Source organism: Dasypus novemcinctus, chromosome 22 (assembly GCF_030445035.2).
Source record: "Dasypus novemcinctus isolate mDasNov1 chromosome 22, mDasNov1.1.hap2, whole genome shotgun sequence".
In the NCBI taxonomy this organism is placed as follows: Eukaryota; Metazoa; Chordata; class Mammalia; order Cingulata; family Dasypodidae; genus Dasypus; species Dasypus novemcinctus.
In genome coordinates this window covers 41025234-41038212 of record NC_080694.1, presented here as the reverse complement: position 1 = coordinate 41038212, position 12979 = coordinate 41025234, and positions in this window count along the sequence as shown.

Genomic DNA, 12979 nt, shown 5'->3' with positions numbered 1-12979 from the left:
CACTCACAGATGGCTTCCCCAGCACACATTTTCCTTAAGAGTAATCTAACTTATCTTGATTTAAGCATTTCACACCATTGGAAAAAAAGCCAGTTTAGTTCTGTTTTCTTTGAACTGTACACTTTGACCCAATAAACACTTGCTGAGCTCTCTTTCAGCAGCCATCAATGTCAGCAAATGGGTTTTGATGATCCAGAGGTTACCTTGAAGAGCTCAAGTGTATAATTCCTCAGGAAGTGTATAATTTCTTTGGTTTCAAGTTTAAAAAAACAGCGATTTGTCATGTTACATATTTCTAAATCAATAGACCTAACTCATGTGGTTTGCATCTGAACTACACTGTAAAAAGGAAGTAAAATGTCAAGTTGTTTATTTCTGCACAATTTTCTTATCTCAAAATAACACTGAGTTTGCTTAATCAGATCCGTATTCAATAACCTCAGTGGAATTCCTTTGCTGATTACCACTCTCTTTCCACAAAGTAAGTTCTGGAAAAGGAAGAGTTAAACGTTTTGACAATTTTGTCAAAACAAAATGAAACACAAAAGTTAACTGGAATGGCAGCTTTCTATTCATGTGAAATAAAGAATTCATCCTCCTGATCCCATCTCACATGCCACCTTCTTTTAAATGCTGTTTCATTATAGACAATATACAAAGAGAGGAAGCTGCACAAAACACACCTAGGAAAAAACTTTCTGATCATATGTTTTCACTTAGTGATAAGAAGAAACCCTGTGTGCTGATGTCAGCAAAGCAGGCTTAGACTCTATATGCTCTCAATTTCCTCTGGGTAAAAGCAAGTTGCAGGAAAGTTTTTGTTTTACCTTACAGCTGTTAAGCCTAATTTTGAAATCTGAAAATCGTACTTCTTAGAGGTTTGGAATTATTTTTTATTAGTTAGCAGAATAACAAGATGCAAAGTGTTGATTTTTATTAGGTGTCCAAAAAGGACTCATTTTTGACGTTGTACTTTAGGCATCCATCCTTTCATGGCAAAGAGTATCATAACACAGCTCATACTCATTCAGAACACAAATTGAATGCAGAATGAAGTTAGTTTGGGGAAAGTTTTTCATACACCTGTTTATTATTTATATAATGTATATAAAGTTATCTCTTTGCCTGAACACTTCTTGGACACATGTCTGTAACATTCACTTGGCAATTAATCATTTACTCCTTTAGCTTTGCATTTGCTGGTATTGACCTTTATTTAAATTTTCTCTTCTTTCCTAGTATTTTTTTTTTGAAGTTCCAAGTTTTTATAACTGCACTCTTTAAGGAAATTGTTACATATTTTATGCATTTTCTTACACATTTTTGCTTTCAGTAGAAGGCAAACTCCACTACTGAAGAATTTTTGTTTGGTTCTCTATACCAGAGTATCTACAAGAACTTCTGATAGGTAGCAGACACATAGTGCTCAATAAGTATTTGCTGAATGACTTTCAAATCCTCTCCCTGGGCCTAACTCACAATCTAACCCATGGGACAGTCCATGTGTTCAATAGGTCATTGTTTACTTCCCATGTTGACTGGATTATGAAACTATTCATTGTTATTCATTGAGCATTAATATGTGCAGGCATGCCCTTATTTAATCCTTTCAACAAATCTGCCAGGTAAGTTTTATTATCCCACTTTTTGCAGGTAAGGAAAGTGACACTGAACAATATTAAGGCAATTGCCCAGAATTACAGGATTCAAGTACAGCTCAGCCTGGTTCTAGAGTCTAGGAAAGTTGCACTTAATGAGACCTCATAAGAATCACATTTTAAAAAATACTGCTTTGGGGAGTACTGTTATCTCTTTACATGAGTTAGATTTTCCTTTAAATATATTAAGTTCTTTTTTTTTTATTCATTTTTTTAAAATATTACACTAAAAAAATATGAGGTCCCCATTCACCCCAACCGCCCCCACCCCACCACTCCCCCCACAGCCACACTCTCCCCCATCATCATGACACATCCATTGCATTTGGTAAGTACATCTCTGGGCATCGCTGCACCTCATGGTCAATGGTCCACATCATAGCCCATGCTCTCTCACGTTCCATCCAATGGGCCATGGGAGGATCTACAATGTCCGGTAATTGTCCCTGCAGCACCACCCAGGACAACTCCAGGTCCCGAAAATGCCTCCACATCTCATCTCTTCCTCCCATTCCCTGCACCCAGCAGCCACCATGGCCACTTTATCCACACCAATGCCACATTTTCTCAATTACTAAGCACAATAGTTCATGAATAGAATATCAGTAAGTCCACTCTAATCCTTACTGTATTCCTCCTTCCTATAGACCTTGGATTGATTGTGTCCATTCCACATCTATGTCAAGAGGGGGCTTAGATTCCACATGGATACTGGATGCAATCCTCCTGCTTTCAGTTGTAGGCACTCTTGGCTCCATGGTGTGGTGGTTGACATTCTTCAACTCCATGTTAGCTGAGTGGGGTTCTTAATAATAGTGTTTGCATTGTCAAAACATCTTAAAGATAAAAATTGATTCTATTCATGCCTTTTGCCTGTGATGTACATATTTTACTTTCATTTAGCCGAAAATGAAGCCAAAACAAAAAGAATGCAAACACTTTCCTCAAGGTAGCAGAGTTAAAATTAGTTTTAAATGACTTTTCTAATTTTATTATTCTCACATTGACCAAGGCATATCTCAAATTACATGAGAATTATTGAAGAACCTGTTGTCACTAGTTTGAGTAAAGCCGGTGATCCCAAGTTGGAGTTGTGAAAAATACCAACAATAACAAAAACAAGGAGTGTCCTATTTGAATGTTTACATTGTGGCAAGTAAGAGTCTACATTTTTAAATGTATAATTTTGTCTAATCCTTATGCTAACCATACAAGGCAGATATTCTTTTCCATGTTCAGGATGAAGTTCTGACTCAGATAAGGCAACTCACAGATTGAGTGTTTTGTAGAGACAAGATTTATACTTGCAAGGGTCTGAATTTAATATCCCTGTGCTTACCTATCAGGCTATGCCGCCTTCCAGGGGAACTCACTTTGCAGCACAAACCATAAGCAGTAAGACAATGGGTCACTTCTTGATTTAGTGGTGGAGTGGATATCGCCATCCCAGGGTCCTCAGGATGGAGGAATAAAATATGGATTAGAGTGGACTTACTGGTATTCTACTATAGAATTACTGTGACTCTAGCAAGCAATGGAAGAAATTTTATCATTGATGTGGAGACAGTGGCCATGGGAGTTGCTGAAGGGAGGAAGAGGGAAAAAGAGGTATGATACAGGGGCATTTTCGTGACTTAGAGTTGTCCTGAATGATACTGCAGGGATAGATGTAGGACATTATATATCCTGCCATAACCCACTGAAAGGACTGGAAGAGAGTGTAAACTACAACATAAACTATAATCTGTGCTGTGTAGCAATGCTCCAAAATGCACTCATCAATTGCAATGAATGTATCACTCTAATGAAAGAAGTTGTCGATGGGAAGGAGTGATGGTTGTAGGGCCTGGGGTATATGGGAACCTCTTAGATTTTTTAATGTAACATTTTTTGTGATCTACATATCTTCAAAAAAAAGATAATCACTTAAAAAAATGGAAAAAAAAATAAACAGTGGGTCAAATGTAGAAGGAAGCAAGCATAGTCCAACAAGCACTTATAAAGCATCTCCCAATCATAGTGTTAATTAAGCAATATGGGAGCACATAGTCACATGAGAAAGAATCATGGTTGAACAATCTATTGATGGAAATAACAGGATGAACAGTAATGCAGCTCAGTCCATAGGCATGAAAGGATTCTATGGGAGAGAGAGGCCACTGTGACATAGACTAATCAAAGAGAGCACAAAAGGAAAAGTGGTCTCTGTGTTCACTTAGACTAGAAGGAACAGTCATTGAGTCCCCAGCATGGTCAAGGCTGTGTTGCAATTAGGGATACCCAGAGAATCAACTGGGGTGGACTCCTAAAGGAGGAGGAAGATTGGGACACAGGCAGTGGAAAGGAGAGAAAAATGTAGATGTGGGAAAACAAGCAGAGTCGTTGAATTAAGACTGGCATGGCATGTTCTGAGATCAAGCGCAGTTGGGCAGGTCTACAGAGTCCATATGGGGAAGGAGGGGAAAATCAGATTGGCATGATAAGACGTGGTTCTACTGCAACCTTGGAAATCAGGTAGAGGAGTTTGGACTTGATAGAATTGGCAACTGATGGCTCTTAAAATAAGATTTTAGGAAGAACTGTCTTGCAATTTTAAAAGGCAGTGACACCAGGAACCTAGCCCAGTTAGTTATGAAGGGTCTCCTAATGAGGGAATTGAAAGGAAGGGAAAGATGCCAGGTACAGAAAATAGGAAAATCTAGGTTGCCAAGTTTGTTTACTAGCCAGGGAAAAATCTGTCTAGGTATTTGAAGTAATGAAGCTGCCCAAGTGCCTAAAACGAGGACAGGATTAGAAATGTGTCCAGGCCAACAGGCAAACGTGGGAGGACACTATTGAGCAGAGTTAACAAGTCCCTGTGTGGGATGAAATCTGCTGGCCTTGGTCTCTTCAGTAACAGGATCTAACTAACTGAGAGAAGCAGCACAGGATTGTGGACCTTCAGTTGTGGTGGCAGCCTTATTTACAGAATTAAAAAGCAGATTTTTTCCCCCCTGATTTAATATATATGTTTACCTGAACACACATAAGAGGTGAAAAATTAAACCACATTTCGTTAAACATTTGTTAATGGTTTGTGTTACTAAACCTAATATTTTAAGTTGCGTTTGTTCTAGAAATTATGTAATATGTGAAAACTGTATCTTTGGTACTCTTAATAAACTTTAGAAAAAGATCTTGGTTTTCTTTTACTTTTGTGATAATATAATGCTAGCCATTCAGAAATACTGCTTAGTATGCTCTCTATATATTTAATCATATGATTTCCAAGATGCAATGCAAAATACTGATAAAAATGCTTTAAAAATTAAGACTTTTTATAGAGATTGAAACTATTTATGTATATATATATTTTTTAACTGTATTTCAAGAGCCAATTTTAAAAGAAGTTTGTTATATGGATTGGTTGCAAATATAAATTTGGCGACTATAAAAAATGCATGGAAAATTTCTATTGGACATTGGCATTTGATTCTTTTCTACCATTTCCTTGAGCAGCATTTAAAGCCTCAAAGATATTTATCAGAATCTAAAAATGGGAAGTTACTGCCCAAGCTTTCATCACCTTCTTATTGTTGTTATTGTGTGTTATTGAATTATGTTCCTGTGCAACACAAGTGTGCAAAAGCTCTCTCTACACTGGCTGCTAAATGAATCCTGTCAGACTAAATACTCTTGATGGGCAACATCTGGACTGGCCCATACACACCGATTATCAATAGCTTCAAATGCACTGCTAAGCTACAGCAATCATGGGCATAATAAAGTATGAGGGGTGGTGAGAAAGAGAAATCTGCAACCTGCATCCAGGTTCCAAATAAAGCCATTCCTGGATACTGAGTCCAGCGAATGTTCAACATTCTGTTTGCAAAAATAATAATATTTACCACTTTCTCAAATAATAATTATTAACACGTTAACCTGAAAACTGAAGACCAGAATGATTTGGAACACTTTGGTTGGGCATCAGAGTTAATATATCCAGTATGCAAGCTTGAGTTGCATTTCTTAATAAGGCCATTTGAGCTAATTACTTGTCTTAAAATAAAATACGAGTAGCATGGGGCTTTATTCTGTAGATAAATGGTCAACATTTCAACTTCTCAGTTGAATTTTTCTTTTTATTGTATTTTATGTCTGGTTAAGTCTTTAGAGGCAAGACTTTTTTGTCCCCTTTCGGAGATTTTAATCTTAAATATGTGAAAACGTTTGTGTTGCAACCCAGATTGATAATCACTCATGCAATTAATGCTTGAAGAGCACACATCAAATATACCTTTTAAAAATCATCACCTTCTTGAAACATATAGAGTTAGGGAGGTTGCAGAAAATAATTAGGGGTAAAAAAGTAGTGCACCCCAAGGCAGTGGAAAACCTAAATAGAATCATTTAAAATGACCCTTGGATAAATGTCACTAACGGACTTAGATCAATGTCCCATGTCATGTTTGAAAAGTTTCTTCCCTCTTACCTCAGATGTATATCATATTTGAGAGTACTAGCTAAATCCACTCCCATGAAGTATCAATGTTCTAGATTAATGAAAGAGTATTTTCCTATGTCTACTTTAAACAAGAAAATCTAAAGGATCTATCGCTTCAACATACCCACTATAATACTATTGTCTTCCACCATTTATACCCATTATTTCCTCTATTACTTATCATGCTCCTAGAGTTTGCAGTTTACTTTTCACACAATGATGTGGCATGCACAACAGATAATATCTTAATTTCTCAATTCCTCACCTGATTTTAGAAAGAACCGGTGGCTCACTTCCCAGTGTCAGTGTTCACTACCAACTCATGCTTGCAAGAAATTTTGTACTCAGAAAGTAAACCTACTATGCAAGAGATGAACAAATACTCCAAGCCAGATAATGCAAACAGGCTGAGAGGGCTTTCCCTCCAGTCCACATCCATCTGTGGTAATTGTTTTCCTTGCTGTAAATATTCATTTGATACCTTTGCCATGGAATAAACAATTTCTTACCACTCTCACATACTTCTGTGGTCTCCAGAATACCATAAGGATTTATTTACTTCCTGTAAAACAACAGGGGTCCTTAATCCTGTCAACGGATTATGGAGCTGTTTCCTTTTTGAGTGGAAAGCGGTTGGAGAGGCCGGGTCCCCGCGCGGGAGCTGCTGGCGAATGCTGCCACCTATGGAAGAGCCGCGGCTACTGCTTCAAGGCCAAGGGCAGCCAAACCGCAGGGCGGGCTCGCCGCCGCGCAACGTGGCTACTCCCGTGCGTGGAGCAGTTCTTGGTCAATAAACGGGGGGAAAAATTACAGCGTTGGCGAGAAAATAAACATGAGAAACTCCGAGCTGGCGCTGCTCGCCACCACAGCCGTTCCTTGGAAGAAAATGAATTCCACGGCAGTTATTCGGCTGCAGCTTTGATCCAAATTCTGTTTCTTTCTTTCTTTTTTTCCCCACACACATACACGCTTACCTTTACTCTTTCATCACTGCAATGCTTTTGGAACAATACCGTCTTCCACACGCTTGCAAACAGACATGTTAACACCGTTGGTTAAACGTTGTTAAAAATTGCCCATTCTGACTGAATAGTAACATAAACCAAACTTCCAACTTCCCTGGGACTTTCCCATATGTAAATGAGGTCTATGAGATAATGAAACATATTTCTATTCAAACACCTGAAAGAAATACTGATTCCAGCAGTAGGTTTTCCTACTTCTCAAACGTTTAAATTGACTACGTAAACCTTATAAAGCACATTTTACTATTTGAAAGACCCTCAAAAGTTTATTGGACGCATTTGACCAAGTCCTTGTAACATTTATGCTATTTACTCACCCCCTTAACCTTAGGAATCAGATATTATCGTTATCATCACTATTTCACAAAAGGATAAATAGAAGTTGAGAAAAGTTGTGTCACTTTTGCAGAGTTTCACAGAGAAGTAAGGGATATACCCAAGATGTCACCTCATCCATCTGATCTGTGTAATAACCACTGTTCTGGCTTTCCTTGCGATCAAGCTATGATGCTTTTCATTTACATTTTTGTGCTTTTTTGTTTTGCTTTGTTTTCACTTTACATCTGTGTATCTTTGGGAAAGTCTCAGTTTTCTCATATCAATGATAGAAAGATTAAAGTATGTATTTCTAAGTTCCTTCTCAGCTTTAAATTATGTAATTCATCTTTCTCACTGAAACAAAAATAAATTAAAATTCACAAATTTTCAGCATTGGATAAAACTATAAAGTTTCTTTAATCCGTCTCTCTCAATTTAAAGATGAAGGAACAAAGTCCCAAGTGAGGTTAGTAGTTTGTGAAAAACAGCTCAAATACTTCAGAGGCACCATGCCTGGAAGAGTTATTTCCATTGCACAAAGCCTTAAAGGGGTTCACTTCAGTCTTGCCCCAGGATCATTGGCTCTCACCTAGCAGACTAAATCAGGATTTAGAGGACAAAGAAGAAGCTTTGAGTGCCTTCAATAGGCCAAATATTAATGTGGGAGTGATTATCCATGTGATATACACTAAGAGGAAAGCAGGAATCTCTAGGCTGGTATGAGATTCTCAAGGATGAAGCTTGGAGTTTGGGAAACTGTACTTCAACAGGGGTCATGAAGCTTGCCAGTGGGATAAACAAGCATGTTCTTCTAACATAATGCCTTGATAGTGAGAAGAATATTACTCTTCCACCAAGATTCTTACAATATTTGGTACCAATACATGGCTTAGTATAACAATGCCCTTAAAAGATCTTGGGAAATATCTGTTAAGTGAATGAATTGGACACTATTCCATTTCCAGTACGATGTGGAAAGCTGGCAAAAACATTTGTCCCAACAGTAACAAGAAGAAATTTAGATTATCTATAAAATTGCAACTTTACTTGAAATCGTTAGAGAGCTGAGTCTTCAAGGCAATCAAGTAAACCAAATTCTAAAGATGGATAAACCCACTCATGCAGAGATAGGGCATAAAACAGTCCCACCTTCATCAGAACATGAGAGAAAGAGCTGACCACTAGAAAAGTTGGTAAAAGAAATCATCGGCAAGTTTAATGGATCCTTGAAGGCCACAAGCGGGCCCATGTTTTAGTATGGAATAATTACAGTGCCCTGACACAAGAGAAGGTCCACTTACAAGATTTTTTTCATGGCCCTCTACCTGGTGCTCAGAAGAAAGACTTGAGCATGGAGCAGAAAACCAGAGAAAAACAGAGGTGACGCAGGTGATTTTCATCTGTGGGCTACAGGCATAAGCCCGACCCTCTTCTCTAGAACCTTCTCTCCTACAGAGAAAATGCCTTAAGACCCTGAAGGAGGAGTGGAAGAAAATCCCTGGGTAAGGAGGAGTCTCTCCCAGGACACAAGTAAAGGTTCACGGTTACTTGGGGAAAATGAGCCCTGTACCTCTGTAGGAGGGGCACAGAATGATTTTGGACCCGGATCCTGCACTGTTACAAAGCAGAGGTCAAATGTTACTAGAAAAGTGGCAGGAAACATATAACTCAAGATTCCCAAGAACTGAATTCTATGAGATTTCTTAAAAGCTGGAAGAATGACCTGAGTAGTGCAGGTCACAAAGTACATTTCAACTCTTATACCAATAGTGATAGAGAACCATCATTTTACCAGTTCCCTGAATGCCAGTTTCCATAGAAAGACTTGAGCTAGCTAATGCTTACACATGCAGATGGTAGCATTATGGGAGAGGAAAACAGAGCTTAGAATACCTTATGGTTTTATAATTTGCAAGCAAACCTACCTGTCCTGAAAGGAAAATTTATCACACTGGAGAAAAAACAATCTTTCTTCCCTCTGCTCCAGTGGAAGACATTAACTTTATCTTCTCAGATTGTTCACTATACAAAAGATCTTGAAAAGACAGTGCAGAAAAAAAAGGTCATGATTGCCTCCGCTCACAGGATATGCAAGATTGTAAGAGACCTATGGAGAATAGTCTCCCCAAAGGCACCAGGCACAGATACAAGGAAGTCTTCAACACCCATGGGGAATACTAAAATAGCTACACCTCTACAAACCAACTAATGAAAAACAGACAAGGAGTAACCAATTCTAAGTTTAAGAACTATTTTCCTTTATTTCTATTTCTACTGTTTTCCTGTACATTATATCTGGTATTCATTCAAAATTTTGAGAGACATAAATGGATTAAACTCTCCAATCCAAAGGGAGAGATGAGAAAAATGGATAAAGAAGCATCATCCAAATAAATGCTATTTATAAGCATTAGAGTTAAAGAAACAGGTTGCAAGTGAAAGGATGGAAAAATCATTTCATGGAAATAGTATCTGAAAGACAGCTGAAGTAGCAAAACTAACATCAGACAGACGAGACTTTAAGCCAAAAACTGCTACAAATAAAGAAGGACATTATATCTTGATCATAGTGTCTATTCAACAAGAACATATAACAATTATAAACATACATGCATCTAATATCAGGGCTATATATATGTGTGGGTGTGTATATATATACATGTTGTTAGTATATGTATATACTAACAAATCTGAAGGAGGAGACGGTTATACAATTATAGTTGGACAATTTATTATACAACTTTCAATAATGATAAAACATCTAGACAGAAAACCAACAAATAGAGGACTTGAACTCAACTAGATATAACAGACACATACAGGACTCTTAACACAACAACAACAGAAAATACAGTCTTTTCAAGTGCATGAGAATCTTTCTCTAGGATATCATCTGATACCAAAGCCTGATAAAGAAACCACAAGAAAATATTTACATACCAAATTTCCTTATGACTATAGATGCAACAATACTTAACAAAACATTAGCAGAACTAATTCAACGATACATTAAAAAGATTACACAATCATGACCAAGTGCTTAATCCCAGGAATGTAAAGTTGTACAACATGAAAATCAATCAAGGTAATATGTCACTAAATAGAATGAAGGGAAAATAAATGCATGATTATTTCAATAGATGCAGGAAAGGCATTTAACAAAAAACAGTACCCATTCTTGATAAAAATACACAGAAAATTAAATGTAGAGGGGAATTTTTAACATAATAGATTCCATTTGTAAAAAACAAAACAAAACAAAACCCACAAAAACCATCACACTGAATGGTAAAGACTGAAAGCTTTTCCCCTGAGATCAGTAATAGGGTGTCCACTTTCACCCCTGCTATTTAATACTGTACTAGGAGTTCTAGTCAGAGCAATTAGGAAAGAAAAAGAAACAAAAGATGTCAAAATTGGAAGGAAGAAGTACAACTATCTCTAGGAGGAAATGACATGATCTTATTTAGAGAAAATCTAAGGAATCCACAAGAAAAATACTATAGCTAGTAAGTAAATTCAGCAAAATGGCACAGAGTACAAAATCAACATGCAAAAATCATTTCTGTTTCTATATACTAGCAATGAACAATATTAAGAAGATATAAAAACACATTTCAATTTACAATATTTGTAAACAAAATATCTAGGAATAAATTTAACTAAGGATATTAAATACTTGTACATGGAAAAATACAAAACAATGCTGAAAGAAATTATAGAAGATCTAAATAAATTAAAAGATATCCCATGTTCATGAATTGGGAGATTTAATATTGTTAAAATACCATGTGTACCCAAAGAAATCTGCAGAGTAAAGGCAATCCTATTAACTTTCTAGAGGCCATTTTTTTTGTAGAAATGAAAAAGCTGATCCCCAAATTCATATGGAAATTCAAAGAGACTTGAGTAGCCAAAACAATTTTAAAGAAAAGAACAAAGTGGGATGACTCTTGCTTCCTGATTTCAAAATGTACTACAAACTTACAGTAATCTAAATCATATGGTACAGCCATAAGGACAGGCAAATGGACCAATGAAACAGAATCAAAAGTCCAGAAATAGATCTACACATCTATGTCCAATTAATTTTTGACAAGGATACCAAGGACATGCAATGGGGAAAGAATAGTTTCTTCAAAATTTGTGTTGGGAAAACTGGATATTCATTTGAAAAAGAATGAAGTTGGACTCTACCTCACACTACATACAAAAATTAACTCACAATAAATTATGGACCTAAATCCATATCTGTGGAGCTAACATAGGGACAAATCTTCATGGCCTGGCATTCAGCAATGGATTATTAGCTATGACACCAAAAGCATGAGCAACAGAAGAAACGATAGATAAATTAAATTTCATCAAAATTAAGAACTTTTGTGCATCAAGGACATTAGGAAGATGTGCAAATACAACCTACAGAATGGGAGAAAATAGTTGCATATCACATATCTGGTAAAGGCCTATATTAAGAACTTTTACAGTACAATATCAAAAAGGCAAATAACCCAATTAAAAAATAGACAAAGGATTTGAACAATTTTCCAAAGAAGAGCAAATAGCCAGTAATGAAAAGATGATCAACATCCTTAACTGTTAAGAAAATGCAAGTTAAAACCACAATGAGATACTACTTCACATCCAATGGTTTTATTTTTAAAAATAAACAACAGAAAATACCAAGTGTTGGAGAGGATGTGGTAAAATTGAAATTCTAGTACATTGTTGGTGGGAAGGCAAACTGGTGTAACCACTGTGGAAATCAATATGGCAGCTACTCAAAAGTTAAATATAAAATTACCATATGACTTTGCAATTCTACTCCTACGTATATACCCTAAGAAAATGAAAACAGGGTCTCAAACACATTTGTACAACATTCAGAACAGCAATATTCACAATAACCAAGGGGTAGAAATGACTAGTGTCCATTAGCATATTAATGAAAATACTTCAGCCAGAAGGAGTATGAGTATGTTATGTGATGGAAACTCGAACCTCACAAAGAAATGAGAACTCTGGAAATGTTAAAAATGAAAGTCTAACCAGAACTTTAAACTACCTTTTAGATAACTGGCAGTGGAAAATGGAACAGTTTTTAAAAGAAAATCTTCCTTGTCAATCAATCATATTGACATACTCCCATACACTAGAGGATGGCAAGCCATGACCTCACAAATACTAATGATAATAGTAGTGATAAAACAACAACAGTAATAATTTGAGTCAAAATCCCATAGTTAAATTTAGAATGAGTATAAAAATCAACCACACCCCTGAACTCATCATACTCATACTGCTAAAGTTAAAGATAAAAGAGAAAATGGAAAGAGAAATTGCTATGAACTTGGCCAGTTTCCAACAGTGGGAATATGTAAAAGCTATCATAATAAAGACGTTTATATGCACTCCAAACTTACCAAAGCTTTTAGAAAAAAAAATAAGTAATCAAGGTCTATTCCAATATTCATATTCTTTTACCCAGTTATTAT